This window comes from Balaenoptera acutorostrata, chromosome 5 (assembly GCF_949987535.1).
Source record: "Balaenoptera acutorostrata chromosome 5, mBalAcu1.1, whole genome shotgun sequence".
Taxonomy (NCBI): Eukaryota; Metazoa; Chordata; class Mammalia; order Artiodactyla; family Balaenopteridae; genus Balaenoptera; species Balaenoptera acutorostrata.
This window is the reverse complement of record NC_080068.1, coordinates 49,886,113-49,913,838: the sequence shown is the minus strand read 5'-3', so window position 1 is coordinate 49,913,838 and position 27,726 is coordinate 49,886,113. Positions and strand designations below refer to the sequence as shown.

Here is a 27,726-nt window from a genome sequence, read left to right as displayed (position 1 = left end):
TTGTCAGTTTCTGCAAAGAATCAAAATGGGATTTCGATAGGGATTGCATTGAATCTATAGATCAATTTGGGAAATATTGTCATCTTAAAAATATTGTCTTCCAATCCATGAACATGGGTTATCCTTCCATTTAAGTCTTTAATTTCCTTTGACAATGTTTTGTAGTTTTTAGAGTATATGTTTTGTGCTTCTTTTGTTAAATTTATTCCTAAGCGTTTCTTTTTTGATGGCATTATAAATGGAATTATTTCTTAAAATTCACTTTCAGATTGCTCAATGCAAGTGTATATAGATTATTTTTTAAAGTATGAATTTGTCTTTCCTCTGCTATATACAGTCTACTTTTACTGCAAACTGCTGTCCATTTTATTTCTCTGATCTGTTTTACTAATTTGTCTACCTGCCTGACTCCTGAGAGTGTTTGAGTTTTCAAATCCTGATTTAAAGCATTTAAAATGTTATTTCTATGTAGATGGGTTAGTAAGGATATTAGCAGGTACTTCTTAGGCTCTTTAAATACTCCATTGGGAATTTTTGGACACTCACCTAATTTTTTTCCACATAGAGTTTAATATATCCCAAAGTGAACTTGTTCTTATCTAATCATTTAGGTTACCCTATGTCTGGAATTCTCAGAGAGAGAAGGATGATGGGACACATGTTGTTTTTATCTTCCAAATCCTTGACTATTGCCAAAATTCAGGTTACTCTCAGCAAAGCTGAGAAAATCTGAACATGTCCAGTGTTGATGAGGAAGTGTCAAAATGGGTACTTTCATGTAGTATTGATGTATCTGTAAAATGGTACATGTGCTCTGAAAATCAGTATGCCAATAACAAAAGCCTCAGTAAAGGTTATAATCTTTAACCTTATAATTCCCCTTTTAGAAATCTATCATAAAAATTCTAATATCCAGAAAAAAATTTACACATGAAGACCTCATCAGTATTATTTTATAGTACAAAAATGTTGAAATCAATTTAAATGTGCTATTAAAAATACTTATGCATAGAAAAAGGCTGGCAGAAAAGATACCAAATTGTTAATAATGTTATCCCTGATGAATAGGAGAATGATGATTTTAACTTTCTTTATAGTTTCCTTATTTTTCTGAAGTTTTAGGACTATTAGCTTGAATTACTTTTATCACCAGAAAAATATGTTATTAAAAAGTGGTTTGACCATAATTCAAAAAGAGTCATGTACCACAATGTTCATTGCAGCTCTATTTACAATAGCCAGGATATGGAAGCAACCTAAGTGTCCATCGATGAATGGATGAAGAAGATGTGGCACATATATACAATGGAATATTGCTCAGCCATAAAAAGAAATGAAACTGAGTTATTTGTAGTGAGGTGGATGGACCTAGAGGCAGAGTGAAGTAAGTCAGAAAGAGAAATACAAATACCGTATGCTAACACATATATATGGAATCTAAAAAACAAAAAAGTGTTTCTGAGAACCTAGGGGCAGGACAGGAATAAAGACGTAGATGTAGAGAATACATGTAGAGATGTAGAGAACTTGAGTACACAGGGAGGGGAAAGGGTAAGCTGGGACGAAGTGAGAGTGGCATGGACATATATACGCTACCAAACGTAAAATAGATAGCTAGTGGGAAGCAGCCACATAGCACAGGGAGATCAGCTCCGTGCTTTGTGACCACCTAGAGCGGTGGGATAGGGAGGGTGGGAGGGAGGGAGACGTAAGAGGGAAGAGATGTGGGGATATATGTATATGTATAGCTGATTCACTTTGTTATAAAGCAGAAACTAACACACCATTGTAAAGCAATTATACTCCAATAAAGATGTTTAAAAAAAAAAAAAAGTGGTTTGAGGGAATTCCCTGGTGATCCAGTGGTGAGGAGTCTGCACTTTTACTGCCGAGGGCCGGGGCTCAATCCCTGGTCGGAGAACTGAGATCCCTCAAACCATGAAAAAAAAAAAAAAAGTGGTTTGAGAATTTAGAACAGTGTGCAAAAGCCCTGGGAGCTTTACTGATAAGCAATTTGCCATTGTCCCCCCCCTGCCCCGCCCTCACCAAGTAGAAACTTATGATGGTGGTGCTGAACACCAGCCCCAGGATCCTCTTCTCTTGGTTCCTCCTATGCCCAGAGGCAGCTCTTCCTTTTCTGTTTCCCTTGGTGGGTGGCAGACCCTTATCTCTCAAGGCCAAAAGGCAAGGAATCAAGGGGGATTTGGAGGAAACTGCAAAAATTCCAGGAGCCTCTTCCCTCTAGCTAAATAAGATTAGACTTTGACCTCATCTAAATTATTTTTTTTAAAGATTTTTTAATGTGGATCACTTTTAAAGTCTTTATTGAATTTGTTATTGCTTCTGTTTTATGTTTTGGTTTTTTGGCCATGAGGTATGTGGGATTGTAGCTCCCCGACCAGGGATCGAACCTGCACCCTCTGCATTGGAAGGCGAAGTCTTAACCACTGGACGACCAGGGAAGTCTCTCACCTAAATTATTATTATTATTATTATTATTTTTAAATTTATTTATTTATTTATTTATTTTTGGCTGTGTTGGGTCTTCGTTTCTGTGCGAGGGCTTTCTCTAGTTGTGGCAAGCGGGGGCCACTCTTCATCGCGGTGCGCAGGCCTCTCACTGTCGTGGCCTCTTTTGTTGCAGAGCACAGGTTCCAGACGCGCAGGCTCAGTAATTGTGGCTCACGGGCTTAGTTGCTCCGCGGCATGTGGGATCTTCCCAGACCAGGGCTCGAACCCGTGTCCCCTGCATTAGCAGGCAGATTCTCAACCACTGCGCCACCAGGGAAGCCCTCACCTAAATTATTGATAAATACATTCTCTCTGTTTTCTGCTGTTAGACAGAGATCTAAATTACCATGTCTATTCTTTCCTTAACGTCGTAGCATTGTTGAAGTGCCTAGATGTTCTTTAGCAGTGCATCACAAACTTGAGCGCCTCAGGATACCCTGCTGGTTTGTTAAACTCCGCTTGTCAGGCCCAGCCTCTAGACTTTCTGATTCAGTTGGGCTGGGGTGCTGGCTGAGAATTTGCATTTCTAACAAGTTTGTGAATGATGGGGAAGCTGCTGGTCTGGGGACCAGAGGACAGGAGAGCAAAAGGAAGGGAGATCACAGGATGCAAACAAAGAAAGGTCATAAGTAAACGGGGCCCTTAGGGGTTCTCTCCTAGTCTGAACCTGTCTTGTGAAGTGAAGCTATATGGGGTGACATCAAGGTGATGAATAATGATAAAGAATTAAAAGCATAGATTTCATACGGTACAGATCTGAATTTGAATTCTCTCTCTGCCAGATGTGGCTCTGTGACTTTGAGCAAGTTACTTAACCACTCTAAGCCTAGTTTCCTTAATTTTAAGATGGGGATAAAATAGTTGTTGCTTCATAGGGTGACTGGAAGGATTGAGAGAATAGGTACATTGTTTCACATAGTTCCTGATCCACAGTGAGTACTCTATAAATGTTAGCTCTTATTATTGTTTACTTGGCCCTGTCACACATGACTGCAATCCCTTGGAAATGTGTTTACTGGATGAGACACGTACAGATTTAGACACACTGGTTTTTGCTGCCATATACGTGGATGGCCTGAGTTGTTGAGGACTTGACCTGAGTGCATATGCTGTGCGTGTAATTGCCCAGCGAAGTGGGGTGGCCCAGGGGAAGGAGGAAGGGCCTCTTGTTCCAGTTTGGGTCTTGGTTTCCTTATCCGTGAATTGAAGGGAGTTGGACTAGAGAATTTCTAGGGTCTCTTCCAGCTCGAAAATGCCGGTTTCTCACTGCCAGGGCAACTCCATGAATTTAGACTTTCTTCTCTTAAACACTAGGTGGCAGCAAAAGACAACACTCTTGGCTGCCATTTGCTACAACGGGTAGGATGCGCTGATATCCCCCGATTTACACCGTGTTACAAAATAAAAGATGCAAATGGCTTAAGATCACCACCTGATCCTAGTGGTTTCTAAGAGGCCAAGGTTTAATATCCCTAGAATGATGCTTATATCACTATAATTAGGATTTTCTTGTTTTTCAAATATGTCCACAGAAGGTACGGACCCACCATTCAGTACTGCATTGTGCCCGCATCCACACAGACATAGACAGACACACACACACACACACACACACACACACACCACCCTTCCCCAAGGCCTTTTCCATCATGGCTGTGGCTTCTCAGAAGAATACCTGCTAAGTTCTCGCCTGTGGGGGCTGCATGGCAGGCTGGCAACTGTGTGCTTTACAAGGTGCAAACAAAAACTTCTTTCTTCTGGGATCTGGGAGGATTTGAGGTATGGGGGCCTGGCAGTGTTCACCCAGGAAAATAAATTTCAAGTAAAACACTCTTGTGTTACCGTGCTGTTCCAATGTGTCCCAGTTACAAACGGTGGTAGGAGAGGCAGAGCTGGGTGTTGGGACACTGTGATCCTTCGTTGGCTGGTGGCCCCTGGCCAGGTGGGCTGGGAAGGGGTGGGGAGAAGACGGGAAGCAGACCATAGAGCGGGATGGGGAGCACTGATGCAGAAACAGAATAAGGGACCTGCCCTCAGAATCTAGATAAGGTGCCTCCAAGGATCCCTAGGGGCAGAGGTCAGGAGCCTGCTTCAGGTGCAGGTTGGGTGACCTTTAGCAGAGGAATTTCAACCGGAGGAGAACGGGAGTGGTATGAGGCCTAAATAGGAAGATCACCCTCCTCCGAGGACCTAGAGGACGTCACGACAGAGGTTGGCCTGAGTGGGGCAGGTGGATGTAGAATGGAAGGATTGAAAAGGTAGTGGCAAGGGTCAAGTTAAAGAGTTGGCACGTAGACTAGAAGGAAATGGACACATAAATACCAGGCTGAAGTTGTTCAGTGCTTTAAGCATATGCCATACGATTCGAGCAACTTGAGGCTGCGTTAATCATCCCCCTCAGTGGCACGCAACTCATTTTCTGAGATTCGCTCCTCATGATGGTAAAGAGTGATTGACTGTGAATTTGTGCAGATTCTTGGGATGTTCCAGATCTTCTTGGGGAGGGCATCTCCAGACAACAGAAAGGAGGGCAGGCCGTGAACTGAGCTTTGATTTTCAGAGAAAATCCTTCTTCTTTCCTTCTCTCCCTGCTAGGTGGTAAGAACAGAATAATCAAGGAAAGCAGAGAGGAAAACTAGTAGATTTGGAATGTGGACTATTTTATCAAAATTCCCTTGTTTTTCATGCCGGCTTTAGAGGTCATACCCTTTGCAGGGTGCTTGGGGATCAAGGGAGAAAGCGGGAAAATGCTTAACCTTTGAATTTGGTGGCCTTTGGGGGAGCCACTACCCAAATTACCTCCAAAATGAGTGCGGGTGGGGAGAGGAAAGAAAACCTAACGTGGCCTTAACGGGCCGGGCAGGGGGAGCGCTGACGCGAACACTGAGTCACACATTTCTCTTACAAGTTGGTGAGGCATTTCCAGGGAGGGAGAATTAGCAGAAAGTTCGGTAAAGACCTTATCACAGACCTGAATTGTTACTAACTGGGGAGAGCTTTATGGAGGGGCTAAGGCGGAAATTGGGAAGAAAGAAGGGGGATTGATCATAACTGACTTTGTTGGCAATTTCGTAAAAGTACCCAAACCGTAAGCGCACCCACATCTGTGTGAACAAGTCCTATAAAATGCTTCGGCACTTTGCAGTGAGCCACCCACCCCAGGCCAGCCCGGTGCTAAGTTACCTTAATGATGCTGGGCTCCCAGCTCCCATCTGGGGAACTGGGGCAGGTGGGTGATTCTGTATCAAAGGCACACCCTGGATTTCCACTGACCTCAGAGGACCCTCCGTGGAATTGTTGTACTGCCACGCCTTTCACGATTCCCTAATAGATGTTTTCATGTGTGCTGTACCCTCTAAGGGAGAGAATCCCAGCTAAACACAAGAAAAATCTGTTCAGGCTGGCTGTGGGAGAAGGGGAAGCTGGTGGCTGATTCCACTTCTAACGTTCGGGGGAAAGACAATATTTCTATCTTGTTGATCACATTTACAGGTAGTTACTTCAAGGGGGAAAGGAGAGCTGGGTAATTGCTGAAGTAAAGCCTTTAAGAGAAAATGATTTCATTGTCTTTAGCAAACATCCACAGAGACAAATCTCTGACCTTACCTGGTAAGCACTGAGAAAATGCTAAGGATAAGGGGGAAATTTAGAAGACTTGGAGACTTTGCTTTTTCTTCTCTGGGTCAGACATTGATCTTTGAAAAATGATCCACTACTGTACAGTCATTAACCGATCATTTACAAAGTTCCACTGCTTCAACTCCTGGAGCAGGGGAGAACACTTGAGTGGATTGAGAACCAATGACCCACATTAAAAATCAATGAAGGTGCAGCTCTATTTACAATAGCCAGGACATGGAAACAACCTAAGTGTCCATCAACAGATGAATGGATAAAGAAGATGTGGCACGTATGTACAATGGAATATTACTCAGCCATAAAAGGAAACGAAATTGAGTTATTTGTAGTGAGGTGGATGGACCTAGAGTCTGTCATACAGAGTGAAGTAAGTCAGAAAGAGAAAAACAAATACCGTATGCTAACACATATATATGGAATCTAAAAAAAAAAAAAAAAGGTCATGAAGAACCTAGGGGCAAGACGGGAATAAAGACACAGACCTACTAGAGAATGGACTTGAGGATATGGGGAGGGGGAAGGGTAAGCTGGGACAAAGTGAGAGAGTGGCATGGACATATATACACTACCAAAGGTAAAATAGCTAGCTAGTGGGAAGCAGCCGCATAGCACAGGGAGATCAGCTTGGTGCTTTGTGACCACCTAGAGGGGTGGGATAGGGAGGGAGGGAAGGAGGGAGACGCAAGAGGGAGGAGATACGGGGATATATGTATATGTATAACTGATTCATTTTGTTATAAAGCAGAAACTAGCACACCATTGTAAAGCAATTATACTCCAATAAAGGTGTTAGGAAAAAAAAATCAATGAAGGGTTGATGGGAAGCAAGGGGCAACTTAACTGAGTTTGTTTTTTTTTTTTAATTTCTGAAAGCCATTCACTGGCTAAATATTTAAGGAGAAAATATGAAGCATAGTAACATTTTGCAGCCACTTTGGAGAACCATTTGGAACCTCAGAAAGTTAATAGAGTTACCCTGAGGCCAGGAATTCCACTCTTAGAAATAATACCCAAGAGAAATGTAGACATATATCCACGCAAGTGTTCGTATGAATGCTTATAGCAGCACTATTCATAATTCCCAAAAAGTGAGGAGGGAAACCCAGATGTCTGTTAACTGTTGACGGATAACCTAAGTTTGTATATGCATATGATGGAATGTTATTCAGCCATAAAAAAAGGAACGAAGTACTGATACATGCTACAACGTGGATGAACCTTGAAAATATTATTCTAAATGAAAGAAGCCAGACACAAAAGGCCACATATTGTATGACTCCATCTATATAAAATGTCCAGCATAGGCAAATCCATAGAGGTAGAAAGTAGATTAGTGATTGCCAGGGTCTGGGTATAGGGGAGAATGGGGAGTGACCAGTAGTGGATATGGGCTCTCTTTTGGGGTGATCAAAATGTTCCCAAGTTAGATACAATTACAATAGCTTTGTAATAAATTTTCTAGTCTCTAATAATGCTCCCCTAAAATCCATCTTTCATATTACAAAAATGATATTTCTAAAGTCCAAATCATGCTATGTCCTTGCCCTATTGGTTCCCGGTGTTGATAGTAGATGAAGCTATAAGCTGAGATGCTTGGGGTGTGAAAGACTGGGGTTCCCTTGCAAGGCCATCAGGTTTTACTTTACCTGAGCCCCAACCTGGGCACTGGGAAGAATCCCTGCACGGAATGGCCTGGGTTAGCGTCATCTCCAGTAACAGCATTTTGATCACGCTATATGAAAAAAAGAGTATTATTTTTTTTTAAAAAAGGAAACCAAAACCATTGGCTAATAGATATTATGCAGTAAGCACATCACAGAAATACAGAGTCTCAGTGTACATTCCCAGTGCCCTTCCCTGGGGAAAGTCCAGTCAATAAATGCCCTTGAGTTTGGTCTTCAGTCCTGGTTCTCTGAGGTTCTGGTCCTGATCCTTTCATGAATCACATCTGCTACCCGCAGTGCCGGTCCCAGTCCCACAAACACAAGGGAAATGTGTGAAAAAAAGTTTTACAGGGAGGCTTGGGAACCTCCTCTGAGCTAGACAACGCAGTTTTATTTCTAGCCAAAGTCTCATCATACCCAGCATTCAATGATGATTTACTGATGTTCTCACTTGAGAAAATCCTCTCCCACCCTGTGAGACTTCTATTCATTTCATTATCATTAAAACTGTCTTCAGGCTTCCCTGGTGGCACAGTGGTTGAGAGTCTGCCTGCCAATGCAGGGGACGCGGGTTCGAGCCCTGGTCTGGGAAGATCCCACATGCCGCGGAGCAACTAGGCCCGTGAGCCACAACTACTGAGCCTGCGCGTCTGGAGCCTGTGCTCCGCAACAAGAGAGGCCGCGATAGTGAGAGGCCCGCGCACCGCGATGAAGAGTGGCCCCCGCTTGCCACAACTAGAGAAAGCCCTCGCACAGAAACGAAGACCCAACACAGCCAAAAATAAATAAATAAATAAATAAATAAATAAATAAATAATTCCCATTTAAAAAAAAAAAAACTGTCTTCAAACAGGATTCCTGGTGCTACACAGCAGAACTGGTAAATTTCTCACCCCCCAATCTTACAAAGGGATTAGATACTCAATGCCCAAAGGACAAATCCAAAGGTAGCAGTAAGGTTTCTTCTAAGTGTCAACTGCCTGGGCTTCAAAAATGCCTGCCATGGGCACGGGTAGAGAAGCGTTTGTGTATTTGCCTATCCTACACGACACCGTTATTGTCTAGGAACTGGCAAGTCACCCCAGTTTGCTCGCAGTGGGCATTGAATAGGTGTAGGCAAGTTACCTGGACTGTTCAAGACAGGATGTCCAGAGAGGCCTCCTCCCTCCCTCCCTCCTCCCCCATCCCCAGCAGTAAAACTTCATCCCAAGTACAGAACATTCCCAAGCCTGTGTGCCTGGTAGACTGTTCTCGGCTCTGCTAGTCTAAGCCCTGACTGGGTGGCTTCTCAGAATTCCTCTCTGGCTAACTTGTCATTTTTTCAGATGATGTGCTAGATGGAGAGGTAAGATTTTGGATTCTTGTCCATGCAAGTGAAGTTTAAAGCATTTCTCTTGGTTGAGTTGCTGATTTACTAGAGAATTTTTAGGGTTTATTTTTGGACATTAAGGCTTCAGTCAGTGGCTGAGGTCAGCTTGGAAATTTCTTCAACATCCTGGGATGTGTTCTGTTAATTCCCAGATCCATGAGGGCTTGTGTTCACTAGCAGAGGGAGGAAAAGACCAGGGGGTTGCAGAGTAGGACCTGGGCCAGGAACTTGTAACCACATGGCCCTGGACCACTTGTGGAACCAAGGCCTCTGTAAAAGGAATTAGACTGAACGATCTACTACACTGCATGTAGGAAGGGGATGTGAAGCCTTTTTCCTTCCAAAGTAAATGCTGTGAATTTTTGGTGGTAAGTTTCCTTAATTCAGGTTTGTTTTTTTTTTCAATCCAGAAGGACAACTTTGAAAGTGAGAGATTTATTTAGTTTAAGTCAATGTCTACTCACATAATTCTCAGAAATTGCACGATGGTTATTTTGCTGTTGTGTGTATGTGTGTTCCTACTGAAGAGTGAGAGCTAGACTCTTAAGAATCATATCAAATATCAAATTATCTCAGTTTCCGATAAATAGGGGAAAAAGAATCAATGAACCTGTTAGAGGGAAATTTGAGGAGGCTCAAACTCAAGAATCCTTTGGGTGCTGAGCCCCCTGGGGGCGGGACTGCATGTGTCCATGTGGACAGTTCTCCTCCAGCCCACGTCAGCACCTGCGCACAGCAGGCACCCAGGAAATGTTTGCTGTGGTTAAATAAGAGCCTTTTTTTCTGAAGACTTTGAAAGACAGAGGCAAAGGCAGAGTGGGTTCTCATTAAGCCACAGTTTCCTTTTATTTTCCCTCCCTCCTCTGTCTTTCTTTTTCTTCCTTCCTTTCTTTCTTCCTTTCTTCCTTCTTTCCTTTCTTCCTTTCTTCCTTTCTCTCTTTCCTTCTTTCTTTCCTTCTTTCTTTCTTTCCTCTCTCTTTCTTTCACTCTTTCTCTTTCTTTTCTTTCTTTCTTTCTCTTTCTTTCTTTCTTTCTTTTCTTTCTCTCTCCTTCTTTCTTCCTTCCTTCCTTCCATGTATTAGATACTCTAAATAATTTGAAAGGATTTGAAACAATGCTTCATATTTGGCAGGGCTCTACGGAACCTGCCTAAAAATGAACACATTTCCAAACATGTGCTGTATCAAGTATGGGACCAGGCATCCAAGCCTATTTCTGTGTACTCTCTCATTTACCTAGAGAATATTGAGATCAGTGCTGATCAAGGAATCAAATTCTTGAGGGCTGTATTGAAACTCCTTTTATTGGAAGTAATGTAAACCCAGTTAAGCAAAAAGATTTTTATTGGGTCATCATGGGAAGGGCAGGGGCATGCTGGACCATAGCGATTACTGGGACCAGGACAGGAATGGAGCCAGGAACCCTTTCTCCATCTCTCAACACTGTCTCTCTCTGCTTCTTTGTCTTCCTGAAACCCATAGACTGAGAACTAGCCTCTGGTTGCAAGTGCAGAAATCCCAGGGGAGGCTTCTAATTGGACCGACTTGGGTCACATGCCTTCTCAGGTGGCCAGTGAGGCACTATGGTTGGTGGCAGCCTAGAATCACCGACTGCTGTGGGGAAGGGGCAGTGCCCCTCAAAGAAGGGATGCCTTTCCTGGAAGAAAGGAGGGTGCTGGATAAGCAATCAAGTGCATTTCCAGGGACCAGGGAGTAGTCATAGAAACCGTGGACTGAAAGAGAGTGATTGCTGACTAAGAAGCCCTGGCTTGCTCCTAAATGTTCAGAGGAATGCATTTAACTTCAGCAACTGCAACTCTGTGCACTTGGATAAGTAGAAAAAAAGCAAAGAAATAGAAAAATAGCAATATAAATAGTGCAATGAATTCAGCTTGACGTTCCACCTACTGAGTATATGTCCTAACATGAGAATGCGTGGGTGACATGAATCTCATTGGTCTCATCTCCTCACAGAACAAATATCTCTTCCCCCTGACTAAGTGTACTCTTTAAATACATATGTTTTTCATAGAACTTGGCACTTAAATTCAAGCCAACTCTTTTATTTAATGCTGTGTCAGAAAAGCAGACATCATTTCCAACACTGGAGGGAAACTGTGCTGGGCTTACAAAGAGGCAGTTGCCAAGGTGGTGCCTTCCTAGATTTCTCTGGGCAATTTTGTCTATATGTGATTTTTACCATATACACTGATGGATTTTAGAAATTAAACTCCTATAAGATAAGGCGCTTCTTATGTTTTTGTAGGTGCATCTGAATGTATTATTCAGTTGAAATCTCTTTACTGCAGCTCTTTCCTGTTTGTGTGGGTATCTGGTAGAAATGGGAAGAATGACTAATGAGTGGGTTTGGGAGATGTAAGTTGTGACATTATTGCAACAGAGGAGTTTTTCATTTGTGTAGTTTCTTATATTTTACTCATTCTTTAAAATTCTGGTTGATGCTGTAATGGTGTATTTAAGGATAGACTCACAAGGCTAGGTTCCTTTGAATCATCTAATTTAGTCTTCCAACTAACTCTTAAATCCCAAAGGACCATCCAGGGTGGGATTGAATACCCTAGTAACCTAGGACACCTCTCTCTAAGAGCAAGCCTCTGATCTTCAGATAATTCTAACCACTGAAACGATGTTCCCCATGTATTGAGCCTGATTCTGAATTCCTGTAATTTATACCCTTTGATGTAGTATATGTGCTCCCAGAGTCACATGGAAATCATCTAATCCCTCTTCCTCTTGGCAGCATTTCAAGCCTTTGAAGACACAAGTTATGTCCCTACACGTCTCATTGTCCCCTGCTTTCTTCTCACCATTTGTTCCTGATGATGCTGGTGATGATAATGATGACACTAGAAATAATAAATAATCAACATTTATTGGTTACATAGTATATGCCAGGTGTCATTTTAAGCAGCTTATATATATTAACTCATAAATATCTTATAACAACCCTAGGAAGTAAGTATTGGTATTATCCCCATTTTATACATGAGGCACAGAGAGATTAAGTAATGTGCCCAGAGTTATACAGCTAGTGAGTAACAGAGCCTGACTTTGAACCAGGTGGTTTGGCTCCTAAGACTTCCCTCTTAACACCATTGCGAGGTGACACTCCTCTAATGTGATCCAGGCTGTCCGCATCCTCTGTTAGAATGATGTCCAGGAGCGGATACAGTGCTACAGGCGCTGTCTATGGGTCGCAGTTTTCTACTCAGTAAATCTCTATTAACGCCACCCAATTTTCCAGGAGTTGCATGTGGTAGGTACCCTGTAAACACTGAAGCAAAGGGGAGTTCATCAACTCTCTTTACCAGTGTGGTTATGCCTGTGCCTCACTCAATGTGTGAAGTTAACTCAGACCAAGCCAATTAGAACAATCACTACAGCTTTTCCCCCGTATCTGAGCACCTAAAACTAGGAACCACAAATCATAGAAGAACATTCCCATGTGTGTGAGAATCGACCACTTCTGTTAAAGCAGTCAGGGTCCATCATTTTTGGATCCCGGGTAGCTTTCTGTAGCTGCCGTTCAACTCAGGAGAGTTGGCTAAATCACATGGCTTCATTAGTATTTGGTTCTATAACAAGAGCCTTTTATTTTTGAAATCGTTCATGATCTAATGTCTGACATTCCCTTTAAGGATCTGATTAAAGTTGAGAGTCTTTGTGAAAATAGTGACCAATGATTAAATACAATGAACAGAAGCAGATTTACAGGCAATAAGCCCTGGGGTTTTAAGCAAGGCTGGATGTGTATTGAAAAATAAACATAACAATTTTCAGAATTAACATTTCATAATGTTGCTATTACAAACATATTAAGTAACTCTGGAAACTGGCCTAAATTGCTGGGACCTAAATAAAATATCTTGGAAGAAAATAATGATGTTCAAGTCAGTAAGACGTCATTTGCTTTGTTTTTGAGTGTTTCATGCAGCCATCCAGAGAGCTATGCTCCAAGGCTCCTAAGCTCACAGTTGAGTTTTATATAAGCCAATACCACTCTGCCTGCACAATAGATTGCACATTTTAGTGTAGAACATAACATTGTAGAAGTGGGGATGGCAAAGTCACTGTGCCCCAGTGATGTCCACGAATAAGAGGTGATGTAGATGGTTAATAAGAAATTGCATATTTTGCCAAATTTTCAAATTTTTTAGTTTCAGTACAGACCACTGAAATCCATCAGTCTCATTCATTCATTTAATGAACAGTTAAGGGCTCACAGCCCTATTGATAAGTATTGGGAATACAATAAGACACAGTCTTCCACCTTAACCACATGATCAAACTTACCAATTCCAATAGTGGACACTGGTAATCAAATCAAATGTCACAATGTCCCTCCTGATGTCATGCACAAGAAAGGGCACAGTATCACCCTGTTAGTTCCTGCCAAACTTGCTTAACCTGAATCTAATCACAAGGAAACAATTAGACAAATCCAAATTTGGGGGCGACATACAAAACTGACCTGGACACTCTAAAAATGTCAATGTCAAGAAAAGAAAAAAAAAAGGCAGGGAACTACTTCAGGATAAAGAGATTCTAGAAACGTGATAATTAAACACAATGAATGAACCCTGATTGATCCTGAATTTTTTAAAAAAGCTATAAATGTCATTGTTAGGAAGTTTGGGAAGTTTGAATATCTACTCTATATCATATTTTTATATATTATATTCTCTATATTATATATTGTCTATATTACATATATTCTATATTATTGTATAAATGTTACATTTTTGCAGTATGATAATGATATTGTAACTTATATGAGTAAGTTTTTATTCTTAGAAGATACATATTACTAAAGTGTTACGAGGTAAATGTCACGATGCCTAAAGCTTACTTTCAAATGGTTCAGTAAAAAAAAAAAATGTATATCTGTTAATATAGTAGTGTCTATTTTCTTTATACATTGATTTTATATTTTATACGAATAGATATATTAATATCTATATTGTATATATATATGTGTATACACATATAAGATTATTTTATTAGTTTCCTAAAGCTGCTGTAACAAATTACCACAAGCTAGGTGGCTTAACACAACAGAAGTTTATTTTCTCATCGTTTTGGAGGCTAGAAGTCTGAAATCAGGGTGGTGACAGGACCACGTGTCCTCTGAATCCTGTAGAGGAGGGTCCTTCCTTGTCTCTTCCGGCTGGGCTGCATGTGGCTGCCAGCAATCTTTGGCATTCCTTGGTTTGCAGCTACATCTTTGCCTCTGTCTTCATGGGATATTCTTTCTGTGTGTCTTTGTCCAAATTTCCCTCTTCTTATAAGGACACCAGTCATTGAATTAGGGCCCATCTTCATCCAGTATGTCTTCATCTTATCTTGATTATATCTGCAAAGACCCTATTTCCAAATAAGGTCATATTCACAGGTACTGGGTAGACATGAATTCTGGGGGGATGCTATTCAACCCAGTACAGTCTAGAAAGGCTTTGGGGGGGGCAAGAGGGAGATGAAGAAGCGTGCACAATGGGGCAAAATGTTAACAAATGGTGAATTTTGGTGAAAGGTATATAAAAGTTTATTCCATTATTTCAAATTTCCTAACGATTTGAAGTGTTCCAAAATAAAATAAAATCCGGGAAAAAGTGCTATGCAAAAAAACGTGGGGGACATTACCCTTGCCCGTGAGTCTAGTTCAGCGTCATGGAGGACACAGTGGAGATATGCATCATGGCGACCTCAGTGTACCTGCATCAGGAGCGGAGACAATGATGCAAACTCAGTCTGGGCACCTTGGGAAGCGTTTCCATGAGAAGCGACACCCAACTGAGCCGAGCCTGAAGGCCAGCGCAGGAGTCAGTGGCAGGGGTGAGGGTGCACTTGGGGAACTGCCAGCGGATGAGAATGGTTGGAGCCAAGGGCGTGTGTGTGATGGGAGTGGAGCCTGGAGAGAGGCAGGAAGCATGACCTCGAGGATGCTGCATCGAGACAGCTGTTTTTCACCAGCAAGACCAGGAGGAGACAAGGAGAGATTTTCAGCAAGTATAACCAGACCAAATTTTTGTTTGTGTGGAGAAGCCTGGGGAAAAACCAGTTGGGAGTCTGGTGGAACAAGCCAGATAACGCACAAGGGATGTCAGAGTAGGGGAGGGTGTGGGAGAGCTGTGAAAGCTAAAACCGGAAGGGCTTAGTTTGGATGGAGGTTGAGGAAGAGGGAGGCAGGGTGACCGGCTGGTTGGTGCCGCCCTTCCCTTCAGGGGATACAGGAGGAAGAGAAGGAAGGGCTGCAGACGGAGGGTGGAGGGGATAAAGGCTCTGCTCAGTTTGGAAGTGCTGAACTTGAAGGGCCAGGCGGAGGCCTCAGGGAGGTGCCTGAAGCGCAGGAAACACGGACCTAGCCTGGTGACTCATGCACTTACTGGTGTTAAGTGAAATCATGGATTTTGAGATTTCCCAGTTAGAGTGTAGAGACGAGTAGAAGGCTGGGCATGGAACCCGAGAAGCAGGGCAGAAGGAGAAGCCCCAGCCAAAGAGACCAAGGAGAAGTGGACGGAGAGGTGGGAGGAAGGCCAGGAGCCTGACGTCAGGAAGTCCAAGAGGAGGGTGCTTTGGGGAAGGAGTGGACGGCAGCGTGAGACGGCACACAGGGCCCAAGGGTAATGAGACTGACACGAGTCCTTTCCATTTTGCAATCGGGAATCCCAGCCGTTTCAATAAGGCAGAGGCCAGATGGCCGAGGACCGGGTGTTTCATTAAAGGGGAGGAAGCACAGAGCCAAACAGGGCAGAAGATTCTTACCAGAAACTTGGCCGACAAGAGCAGAGAGATAGAGCAATGGTTAGCAAGGGGCAAAGGGTTGCGGCATATGTTAGTTTTTATAAGAGGAGAGAACTTGAGTCTGTGTGTCAGCGGAGAAGAAGCCAGCAGGGAGGTCAGGCTGAAGACAGCACAGAGCGGACATCACTGACACAGCGAGTGCTGGGGACTTGCACCTGGGGCGCAGGTGCAGGGAACCCCGTTCTCACGGAGATGGTGAGGTGGGGGCCAGAAGAGAGGGAAGGTGTGGGCCTGGGACCTCCTCGGGGCCTCATGAGCGACAAGGGAGAGGAGGATGGAGACCAGGCCGAGTCGAGTCAGAACCCCTGGAGGCTATGATTGGAGCGGACAGGAGACGGAAGACGGAGGGGGTAACCAAAGGAGGTGAAAACAGGGCTACACACGAGGGCATTTGGAAGCAAAATGATCAGCAGATACAACGTGAAAGTGAAAAGTCAAAATGAAATGTGGACTTGGAGGGAAGGATGGGGGCCTACATGTTATCAGCTCAGGGGATCAATGTTCCCCCTTAATTAATGAAACATGACTTCTCCCTGCCTCATCCCTCAGGTACTTGGAAAACCGTGGGCTGGGAGTGGCAAAGAGTGGCACAGTGAACAGGAGATCACTGGTGAAGGGGCATTGGGCAGCCCAAACTACAGAATTCACAGCGTCTGGCTCAGGTCCAGGAACTCTTAGTAGGGTTTAAAAAATGTATTTAAAAAAAATTATAGGTTCACGGGAAGTTGCAAAAAATAGTACGAAGTGATCCGGTGAATTCTCCCCCCAGTCGCCCCCCCCATCTGACATAATTACAGTACATTATCAAATCCAGGAATTTGACATTGGTACAAATGCATGTGTATAAATCCATGCCATTTTATCACATATATAAAATCATGTAATCACCAGTGCAGTCAAGATACAGGGCTAGTCCATGACCACAAAGAGCCCCCTTATTCTACCCATGTATGTCATATCACTCTCCCCATCCCTAACCCCTGGCAACCACTAATGTTTTCCATTTCTAATTTTCTCATCTTGAGAATGTTATATAAATGTCATTCCCTGTTATTGCTGAATGGTATTTCATGGTATGGATTGTTGACCTAAAAGAAATAGACTGCCAGATTATTTCTCCCACAAAGATGGGTTTATTTGGTATCAGCAGAGAATTGCATTTTGGGGTTTGCAACCTTGGTGAGCCACGTGCAAGTCCCCAGGCAAGGGACGAATACTTACTGAAGGAAGAGGAGGTTGGGAAGGCTACAGTAAACGGAGAGTCCACGGCTTTTCATTGGCTGAGTTCTTGACAGGAAAGAAAGGAGTTTTCCTTCTTCCCTTTGGGCGTGGCTGTCGTCTGGGGCGTGAGAGCTCCCCCTTCTGGATTCTATTTAATTGAGGTTTCTGTTTATTAATTTTTTACAGGATGTACCACAGTGTGTTTAACCACTCAGCTACCGAGGGATATTTTGGTTGTTTCCAGTTATGGGCTATTTTTAAAAAATTTTTATTGAAGTATAGTTGATTTACTTTAGCCTCAGATGTCCTCCTGACCTCTTCGTCAGCTTTGGAACTGAATCCAAGTCTGGAGAATTGTACCTCTTTTCCAGGATCCACATGCCTCTGGATGCAAAAATAAAGAAATAAAGAAATGCTAGTAAATAAGTAAACAAACAAACAAACAAATAAATGCTAGTAGGTTCCTGTGCATTGTTACTCTGTGCCCCAGCCAGTTTGGGATTTGTCTGCTATCCCAAAAAGGCAAAGAGTCAATGGGAAAGGGCAGAAACTTAAAAATCTGACATCCTAAAGACAGTGGTCCCCTTTGACTTTCGTCATTTTGCAGCCACAGAAAGGAAATAGAAGAATGTGCACTACTAAGTGACACAAGCCAGAAAGAGAAAGACACATATCCTATGGTATCACCTATATGTGGAATCTAAAATATGACACAAATGAACTTATTTACAAAACTTTCTTACAAAACTTATTTACAAAACAGGCTCACAGACATAGAAAACAAATTTATGGTTACCAAAAGGGAAAGAAGGTAGGGGATAAATTAGGAGTTTGGGATTAGCAGATACAAACTGCTATAAGTAAAACAGATAAACAACAAGGTACTACTGTATAGCACAGGGAACTATATTCAGTATCCTGTAATAAACCGTAAAGGAAAAGAATATGAAAAAGAATGTATGTATGTATAACTGAATCACATTGCTGTACACTTGAAATTAAGACAACATAGTAAATCAACTATGCTTCAATAAAAAAAAGTTTTTTTTTAAATGAATAGAAAAGAAGAAGAATGTGGGAGAGGAGGCCTTGAGGAGGAAGCCTTGGGCACACGACACAGGACAACAGCCTTCCTTGACGCACTTGGAGGTCTGGCAGGTTATTTTTAACTGCCACATTGTAAAGTCAATGTTTGCACTTTGATAAGTGTCCTGTCCAGTGGCTTGTTCTAAACTCTGGCCTGGGAGGTGACTGGAAGAATCTAGGAGTGGTGTGTGAGAGGGAAACCGGGTGAGTGAAATATAATAATCCTGTAGCCACCAGCCCTGATATCCCTGAAAGATGGAACAATCAGTGTGCATTGTGTTCGCCTGCTTGCATCACCTGGTCATGAGTTGTTGGTGGAATTTGTGGAATGGATTGTTCTCTTGGAGTCACCCAATACCCCCAAACAATGGGCGTACACATTCTTAGTTTTATGTAAGAGCTAATAAGGAATGTTCCGTGCACCCCATCAGAAGCAGGAAGCAGGTGCCTGACTACCTGCCAACCTGCCTTCTTCCTCTCCTTTCTCCCCCTCCTCCTCCCCACACCCTTCCTCCTCCTCCTCCTCCTCCCCTCCTGTCTTTAAGGAAGAAAAAAAGAGGGAGGAAGGGAAAGCAAGATAGATCCATTGCGCAGAGGTCCCTGGGAGAATTATGCCACAGGTTGGAGGGAGGATAAGTATGGAAAATAAGGGATAACCTGGGGTTTTCACTTCATAGAATTTGCTTTTATTCCTTTGTTGTTTTTTCTCACTGAATACTCTTCTAGAAAAAAGGCATTAAAGTATGAGGTAACTATTGTGAGGCCCTGCCTTACTCATACGTTCAGATTTAGGAGCTGAGAAAATCCCCTCTCCAACTGCAACATTTCAGGGTTTTTCGGTTGCACGTAACACAAAGCCCAACTCAAACTGGATTAAACAATAAAGAGATAGATTGACTCAGCACTAGAAAGGTCAGAAACAGTGGTCTCAGAGTCAATTTGATTTAGTAACTTGTCAGACATCTTTTCTTTACCATCTATGGTGACAATTTCAAACTGAGACCAGCTCCACGTTTCAGTGTCCATCTCCAGAGAGAGGAGGCCAGTCCTCAGGGCTGGCTGGTCGCCTATAACCAGCCCCTCTGACCTGGGAAAAGTCATGTGCCAGCTGGCTGAGGCTTGGCTTTCCTGAACCGGTCCCTGCAGTGTGGAGGTGGGCTCACCCCGAGATGCAATCACCACGGCTGCTTCACAGTGAAGGAAGGATGGCGTGGATCCTGGGGTGACAACTGCAATGCCCACCACTACGTCTTCTAAAAAGGCCCCTCTGATTCCTGCACTGAGGGTGAAAACTCCTTTAAGAGGGCATCAAGCCTCTCATCCTGAAATTTGAGATAAAATTGAAACAGTAACAGTGAATTTACATTAAAATATATTGAGAGAGTAAGTTTTTACCGACACAAATGTCAATGAGCTGAGGAGTAATTTTATTCTCTATAATTGAATTAAATTAACTCACGAGCCCTAACTTCTACTTGGTAATAGAAAACTAAATTTTTCTAAGTCAAGATAAATTCAATTACTTATGGTTTAAATCCTAACCTTTTTTTTTTTTTTAAAAAAAACACAGATTAGCTTTTTTTTAAATATTTATTTATTTACTTTTGGCTGTGTTGGGTCTTCGTTGCTGCGTGCCGGCTTTCTCTTGGTGCGGCGAGCAGGGGCTACTCTTCGTTGCGGTGCACAGGTTTCTCATTGCGGTGGCTTCTCTTGTTGCAGAGCACAGGCTCTAGAGCTCAAGCGCAGTAGTTGTGGCGCACGGGCTTAGTTGCTCCGCGGCATGTGGGATCTTCCCGGACCAGGGCTCGAACCCGTGTCCCCTGCACTGGCAGGCGGACTCCCAACCACTGCGCCACCAGGGAAGTGCCACAGGTTAGCATTTAAACAAACCTCCCTCCATGTGACTTCAAGCCCCCATATATACACTTAATCTTCTCAGCTCTTCTGCTGGAGAATTTGCCCCTTGCCATGGCAGTCTGCTTTGGGAGCGTTTCCTTCCCCAGAACTTTGTAGTAGCCGTAGAAGAAAGAGAATAGGGTCCTTAATACACCATGCCAGGTACCAACCTCCTGAGGGGTTTGAGGAAAGGTGCCTGACAACCCACTCTATCTAGGAGCCAGCAAGGGCGTTTCTGATCTGGGCACTACTGGGGGCACTGATTGCCCTCGCCAGTGAATCAAGACCAGCAGATGCTCTCCGAGGCTTCAGCACACCATGACGAGAGCCATTAGGATGTGACTCTAGACACAGGAAACCCAGTCCTTGAGTAAATTCTTAGTCAAGATTTTTCTTCTCTTCCCACTTTTTTTTTTTTTTAAATTTTCTCCCTAAGAATGATCTTGGTTCCTGGCACTCTTATGTATGACCTTAACATTTAGGGGATGAGCACCTGAGAGGTCCTTCTTGGGAAGAGCCTCTTCTGAGCTGGCTTTGGCTTTGGGCATCTGTCCTCACTGCCACCCACTGCTGATGTCTGTAGTCTACCCCTCCCTGTGGCTTCCAGGTCTATCCACTATCAGGCTGTTCTCAGTCCATTGCCTTTTTCTCAGCCAAACTCTTGCCCCATCTCAGGGAGAAGGGGAGGAGGGAAGCCATGGGAAGACGTTTGCTGCTCTTCTGAGCTGCTCTGATGCTGAAGGAAATGGGGGGTGGGGCGTCCATCTCAGAGGGTCCCTCTGGCTGGACTTGCCCTGTGGCCATTGCTATTCTGGGAGGGCCCTGCATGCTGCCACAGGGCTCTCTGTGAGAATGTTCCCTTGCAGGACTCTCCACTGGCATGGAGGTACAAGTCTTCCTGCTCCCAGATCCTCAAACCCTTTGGAAGGTTTCTCTCCCTCCTACCCCTGCAGTTGGACTTTCCATCAGCCATCCTGACCAATGATTTACTCTCTTATTCTTTTTCTTGTTTTTCTTTCAGCCCAGCAAAAGCAAAGTTTCTTTGTTTTATTTTTTTAAAATCACCTCTCTGTCAAGTTTGGAGGGAGGGGCAGATTTACGTAATCTTCATTCTTTTAAATCTCTTGGTTATGGTGTAACCCCTACTGTTTAGTAGTTTTGCTCTAGGTCTGGGCATTGACTATAGTCATGTGATTTGGAACCATTTTCTCAGCTTTAACAATGCAATGGAACTTTCTCACAAACTGAACAGAATGGTATACTCAGTTTTATTTCTTACTGATTTTGTTCTTGGAAACACATTTGGCACAATTTCCCCTTTGCTGGGTGGGGCTCCTGGTCCAATTCTCTTGAGGTGAGTAGTGATATATAGAGATCGGATATTCACTTTTTTCTTCAGAGATTCTCATTTTTAACATTGGAAAAAAATGGCCTTGTCTGAAAAAGCTCCTGCTTTCAAGACAAACCGGAAGGCATTTAGTAGTAAACAAGAACTGTTTCTGCTGCCAGTAATGGGCCAGTTTTCTAAGGCACAGGTTAAGGAGGTGTTGGGTAAACATTGGGTAAAGTCTGGCTAAATACTTTTAGTGTGGGGTGTTGCAACTTTGTGTCCATGTCCCTTTTTCTGCTGGGGAATCAGCTTCATGAAGAGGCACCTCCAAGTTCTAGGCTCCTTGAACAAGGCCTAGGTCAGCTGCTGTGATGGGCAGCTCACAGCCACAGCTTGACTCTCCATCCTTCATGGTCTTGTTAACAGATACACACCTCTTGCTTCCTTCAATGCTTAACTGAGAGTAAATACCACTGAAATGGGAGGAGTTTCCTTAGGATTAAAACTTGTGTATAGTCCTGTTATCCTTAACATATTTAGTTGCTTTTCCTCTTTTCTCTGTTGACATTGAATCTAACATTCTAGGTGAGTAAGCAGTAAACACTCACAAGATGAAAAATATAACTTGGAGGAAGAAAACCCAGGGAAAGATTTTGTCTCCAGGTAGAGGGACAAAGCACATGAGATCTTTATCTTTCACACCCATACAAGCATCTAGTCAACTGAACACAGAGCAGGGAGGACCAGACTAACAAGTAAAACTCATATGAGAAGCCCTGCTCACATTTTGTATCTGTATCCTGTGGACGGGGATGGTCACACGTGGGAGGCTAGACACTGACTAGCTGGTCTTTGGAGGAATATCCTCCTTATCCTCCTACCAGCTTCTCAGTGGACTCAGATGTATAAAAAGGAAAAATTGCCAGGGAATGTACTTACTTTCCCAGATTACCCTGGGGTACATTAAATTAGCCTGAAGGAGTGATTCCCCATCTTTTTAGTGTAGTAGAGGCTGTGCTGTTTGCTTGACTTTGCAATTTCCACCTCCAATACCCTCCCACTCAGAGTGACCATACAGTGGAAACTTCCTGCAAGGTAGCCAATGAGATTTCCATTAAAACATTAGTCAAATGGTAACCCTAAAAGCACTGAACATTGAAAATATAATCTAATAGGATAACCCAATAAAGTGAGGGTTTGGCCAATGTCCCAACACCAGCATCACAGAGGGACTCATCTGTATTCACTCTTAAGATAAAGACAAGTATAATCCATCCTTTGGGGATGTTTGTGAGAATTTTACAATGCCATACATATAATTTGATGGTACACTCTAGTACAGGGTAGTGATTAGGAGCCCAGTTTTTTTTTGTTTTTTGTTTTATAAATTTATTTATTTATTTATTTATTTATTTATTTATTTTTGGCTGTGTTGGGTCTTCGTTTCTGCGCGAGGGCTTTCTCTAGTTGCGGCGAGCGGGGGCCACTCTTCATCGCGGTGTGCGGGCCTCTCACTATCGCGGCCTCTCCTGCTGCAGAGCACAGGCTCCAGACGCGCAGGCTCAGTAGTTGTGGCTCACGGGCCCAGTTGCTCCGCGGCATGTGGGATCCTCCCAGACCAGGGCTCGAACCCGTGTCCCCTGCATTGGCAGGCAGATTCCCAACCACTGCGCCACCAGGGAAGCCCCAGAGCCCAGTTTTTATAGTCACAGCCTTGGGTTTAAAACTCAGCTCAAGGGTTGGTGGTGGTGTGATGAATTGAGAGATTGGGATTGACATATATACACTAATATGTATTAAATAGGTAACTAATAAGAACCTGCTGTATTAAGAAAAATAAAATAAGATTAAAAAAACAAAATTAAACTCAGCTCAGCCTCATTCTTACCTCAGGCAAGATACTTAACCCTGTCCAAACTCGAGCTCTCCCTCTAATGCACCATGAGAGGTGTACACGTGGGCCAAGAGGCTGGTCCTCTCAGCCCTCAAGGAGGTGCTGTGATGGGAAAAAGATTGGAAACACCGCCATAATCTGAGCTTCCACATCTGTCAGTCATAACTGTTTTATCCTCATGGGGTTGGTTTAAAGCTTAAATGCAGATCCCCCTGCAATGTGTTCAGTAGAGCACTTAGTGAGTGGTTAACAAATGACAACATATCCACACGGTCCTTGCCCAGCCCTCCCATTTAGCCAGCATTTGAAAAATGTCTGAAAGGTAATTACCTCCCACTCCATTGCACAAAAAGAATCCTGAAAGCCATGAGCAAGGCCATCAAAGAAATAATTCCTTTCCAGGAAGGTCAATGTTGATGGCCATTGGAACCAACCCCCGCTCTCTCTGACAACTTGCTCTTGAAGACTTCCTTCTTTTACAGTAAGTAGCTGGAAAGTATAAACACTTCAACCTCCTGTTCCATTGGGAATAAAATAATTTCCTCAAATATGAGAGTCTGCTGCAGTTGATTTTTAATACACAGGAAGAATTAGAGCCAGGCTTTATCTTTCCTCATATAGCAAGTCTTGATGAGCTATCGTTTTGTTTTGTTTTACTTATGGACAACTTATAAGAATTTACTTCACTATTCTGTGCTGACTGCAGGGGTATTATTAGGGTCAGAGAGGTGGCAAGTCTATCTATAAAAGGCAGAAGTATAGTTCACTTGAAATGGACACTTTAAAAACCTAAGGGAGGTTTAGTGATTTCCCAGAGAAACCCAAAGCAGATGTCACTGGAGTCAGAAACCCTTGTTCCCATGACTCTAAAGCCTGTTTTCAGGCTGCTCCCATTGGCTCCAAGAGGCTGGTTTCTCCAGTAGCTCAGCAGATAGGTGACTGTGGGCAAAAGACAGAGGCGAAGAGTCTCTGGGCATCACCTTAAAGAACACTGTTGTAGGGCTTCCCTGGTGGCGCAGTGGTTGAGAATCTGTCTGCCAATGCAGGGGACACGGGTTCGAGCCCTGGTCTGGGAGGATCCCACATGCCGCGGAGCGACTAGGCCCGTGAGCCACAATTGCTGAGCCTGCGCGTCTGGAGCCTGTGCTCTGCAACGGGAGAGGCCGCGATAGTGAGAGGCCTGCGCACCGCGATGAAGAGTGGCCCCCGCTTGCCACAACTAGAGAAAGCCCTCGCACAGAAACGAAGACCCAACACAGCCAAAAATAAATAAATAAATAAATAAATAAATAAATTTAAAGGGAAAAAAAAAAAAAGAACACTGTTGTGGAAAAGCCAAGAGTGAGCTCACAACTGGGGCAGGATGTTTAAAAGTAACACACCCTGCACAGGTTTTGTATTTAAAAAAACAAAGTGATAAGCATATAAAACCACCACCTCTCTTCTTGACCCAATTGGCTGCTTGAATGTAAAAAATAATAACCAAATATACGCACTTAATTGTTTTAAAAGCAGTTTGCACACAATCTGGGAAGCTGTCAGTTAAGTGGCAGTTAAGCGAGTCTTACTTTAGCCAAGTTTTATTTTTGCAACTGCAGACCGCGCTCCTGTGTCTGGGTAGTTAGTGTCTTACAGCAGAGATGGGAATCTGGAGAGTGCTTTTCTAATGCCTACTCTGCAACTATTTAGCTCTATGACCCTGGGGAAAATGAAGAAAATCTTGCATCATTATCTACCTGTAAAATTATTATTTATAAGGTTCAAGTGTCCATGGAGTGAAATTCAGAGACCTGGGGATCCAGTAAAGGAGATTATGCATAGAAAGACCTGGCCCAGTGTGTGGTATGCAGTAGGTGCACCATAAGATAGTCTTCTGGTGTGAGCGTAGAGCACAGAGTCCCAGGATTTCAGAGCTGGGTGGTGCCTTAGAGGTTATCCCACCTCCTTCATTTGTCTTTGCTTGTCTACTCTGACCCATTGTGCATTGATGTTATAGATTAAACGCTCATGAGCTAATCTATTTCTTGCATTTCTAAGCTATTGGGGGTAAGGCATGAGCCTCATTGGAGCTCCCAAGTTCAAATATGTGTGCTTACTGTGGTCACAGCACGTACCACATGGCAGAGGAATTGTCTTTTTAGTTGTCTCTTTCCCCTTGGCTGAGAATGCCTCACCATGTGGGGTGTCTCACTATGGGAGCCTCTATTTCCCTGGGACCTAGCAGAACTTCTGACGCAAAGCAGACGCTCAATAACTGTTTATTGTTGTCATTGTTGGTTGGAACGTAAAGAAAGATGTAGCCCAAGCCAGTTGAATTTAGACTTACCTGGAGAGACAGTAAGTTGGTAGAAGAGTGGTTTCCTCCTGGAGCCTAGACAACGATGGGACACCCAAGGGCAACTTGTCACTGTTACCCGGCAGGGAACATCCCTGCCGCGATGGTCAGCATTGTTAGCCCGTAGTTTCTCATGATGGTCACAAGAGAAGTGCAATCTCTGATGGGTGCTCTGCCCATTGTCCTGGGTCTTCGTGCCCTAAAGCCAGTCCTGGCTGACCCCTGCAGGCTTCACGTCTCAGTCTTCCCAGTCAGCTGGCTTCTGGTAGGGTGTAGCCAATGGGAGATGGATACTTGGATTGGATGGTGGGAGGAAGGCAGAGTCAGGGTATTTCTCCTGTCTCTTGATCTGAGACAGTGTCTGTGACAATGTTTTGTCTTTTGCATTATATCCTGCCTGCCTTGGTTCCACTGGGCAGACCCCCTGCCCCCTGGGACTGGGGTTGGGTGTAGTGGCTTCCCGCCGTGCCTGGGGAGCTCATCCTTTACCTACACAACCAATTCCCTGTGTTTCGTTCCCTCTGTTTTTAATACTTAGAGTGATTTCCGTTTTCCTAGATTGACTCTGATACGTGAACCATTCTAGCTTCCCACAACTGGCAAGAAATCCATCCAGCAACATGTATTGAACACTTATTTTATGCCACAAACTGTGCTAGGCACTCAGGACACAAAAATGAATAAGGTGTCGTTCCTGCCCTGGAGGAGCTTACAGTCTGATTGAGGAGACGGACATATAAGCTAAGAATCTATGAGGCAGTGAAACAGATTTATTAATGACATTTATGAAGTTCACAGTGGTACATGAGCCTGGAGGGAGACATGACTAACTTGTAGAAAGGGAAAGTCAAGAGGGGAGGGTTTTAAAGAGAAAGTAGTTTCATATGGTGTTAAGACATTATACAGGTTCCGGAAACTGCTAGATTCAAATCCTGCCTCTAACAATTTATTAACTATTGGACTGGAAACAGATGGGGTTTTTTTTAAACCTCATTATGTCTCGATGTCCTTATTGGTTAAACGTGAGTAATAATAATAAATACACCATAGTGCTATGTGAAGATTAAACGTCTTAATAGATATAAAGCATTTAGTCCAGTGCCTAACTCATGGCAAGTCCTAAAAAGTATCAGCTATCACCATGATTACTTTTGCTTGAACAGCGAGGGAAGTGTACATGTTCAGCTGCCAATACAGTACCTGGCACACAGTAGGTGCTCAACCGATATTGACTGACTCAACGAATGAATGGACTAAATAAAAAATGGATGAATGAGTTTACTAAGTAAATGGTGAGGGATAGGAAGAAGGTCATTCCAGGCACTGGGCAAAAGCTTGGTGGCTTGGAACATCACAAGTCTGATTGGTTTGAATATATGTGTCAGTCTTTTATGAGTTTGATTCATGTGAGGTTTTCTCCTCTGAACTCACCTCTGGCTGCAATGACCAAATCAAGGTCCTGGCCTGCAAAGTTGAACCATCTTCTTCCCCTGTGCAAAGGTTCTTCTTTTCAGAGTCAATAAAAACATTCAAGGAAGGCAGTCCTGAACTGGATGTGGTGGTGAGAATAGGGCTGCCAGATTTAGGAAACAAATATACTGGACTTTCAGCTAAATTTGAATTTCAGATAAACAACAAATAATGTCTACACATTTAGACAGTTGTTTTGAAGTCTGTGCCATGCACACATAGTCCATGACCCATCAACATGTTTCTAAAAGGAAAAATTGGCCCTTAATATGACACATGCTCCACTGTCCTTGTTTCAATTTCCTCCTTGGGGACCATGGAAAAGATTTACTCTCTGGCCCAAGTTTTATATAATTCAAGAACCCTATAGCAAGTGGCCTAGGAGGTTTCCAGGTACAGGTCAAAATCCTCTCCCCACAAAAGACCATCCTAGTCCTGCCTGGCCTCAGTGGTTTCTCTGGTCTGAACACACACACTGCATTGCCTGTTT

General features: G+C 43.4%; 1 protein-coding gene and 1 non-coding gene across 2 annotated transcripts in view; one reads left to right on the top strand and one right to left on the bottom strand.

Moving 5' to 3' along the window:
• Positions 1-27,726, top strand: part of SHROOM3 (shroom family member 3) — a 312,102-nt gene that overhangs the window by 65,189 nt on the left and 219,187 nt on the right.
• Positions 20,435-20,562, bottom strand: LOC114237884 (small nucleolar RNA SNORA3/SNORA45 family). The gene has a single exon (XR_003623352.1). It is a non-coding gene; the product is annotated as a small nucleolar RNA SNORA3/SNORA45 family (small nucleolar RNA).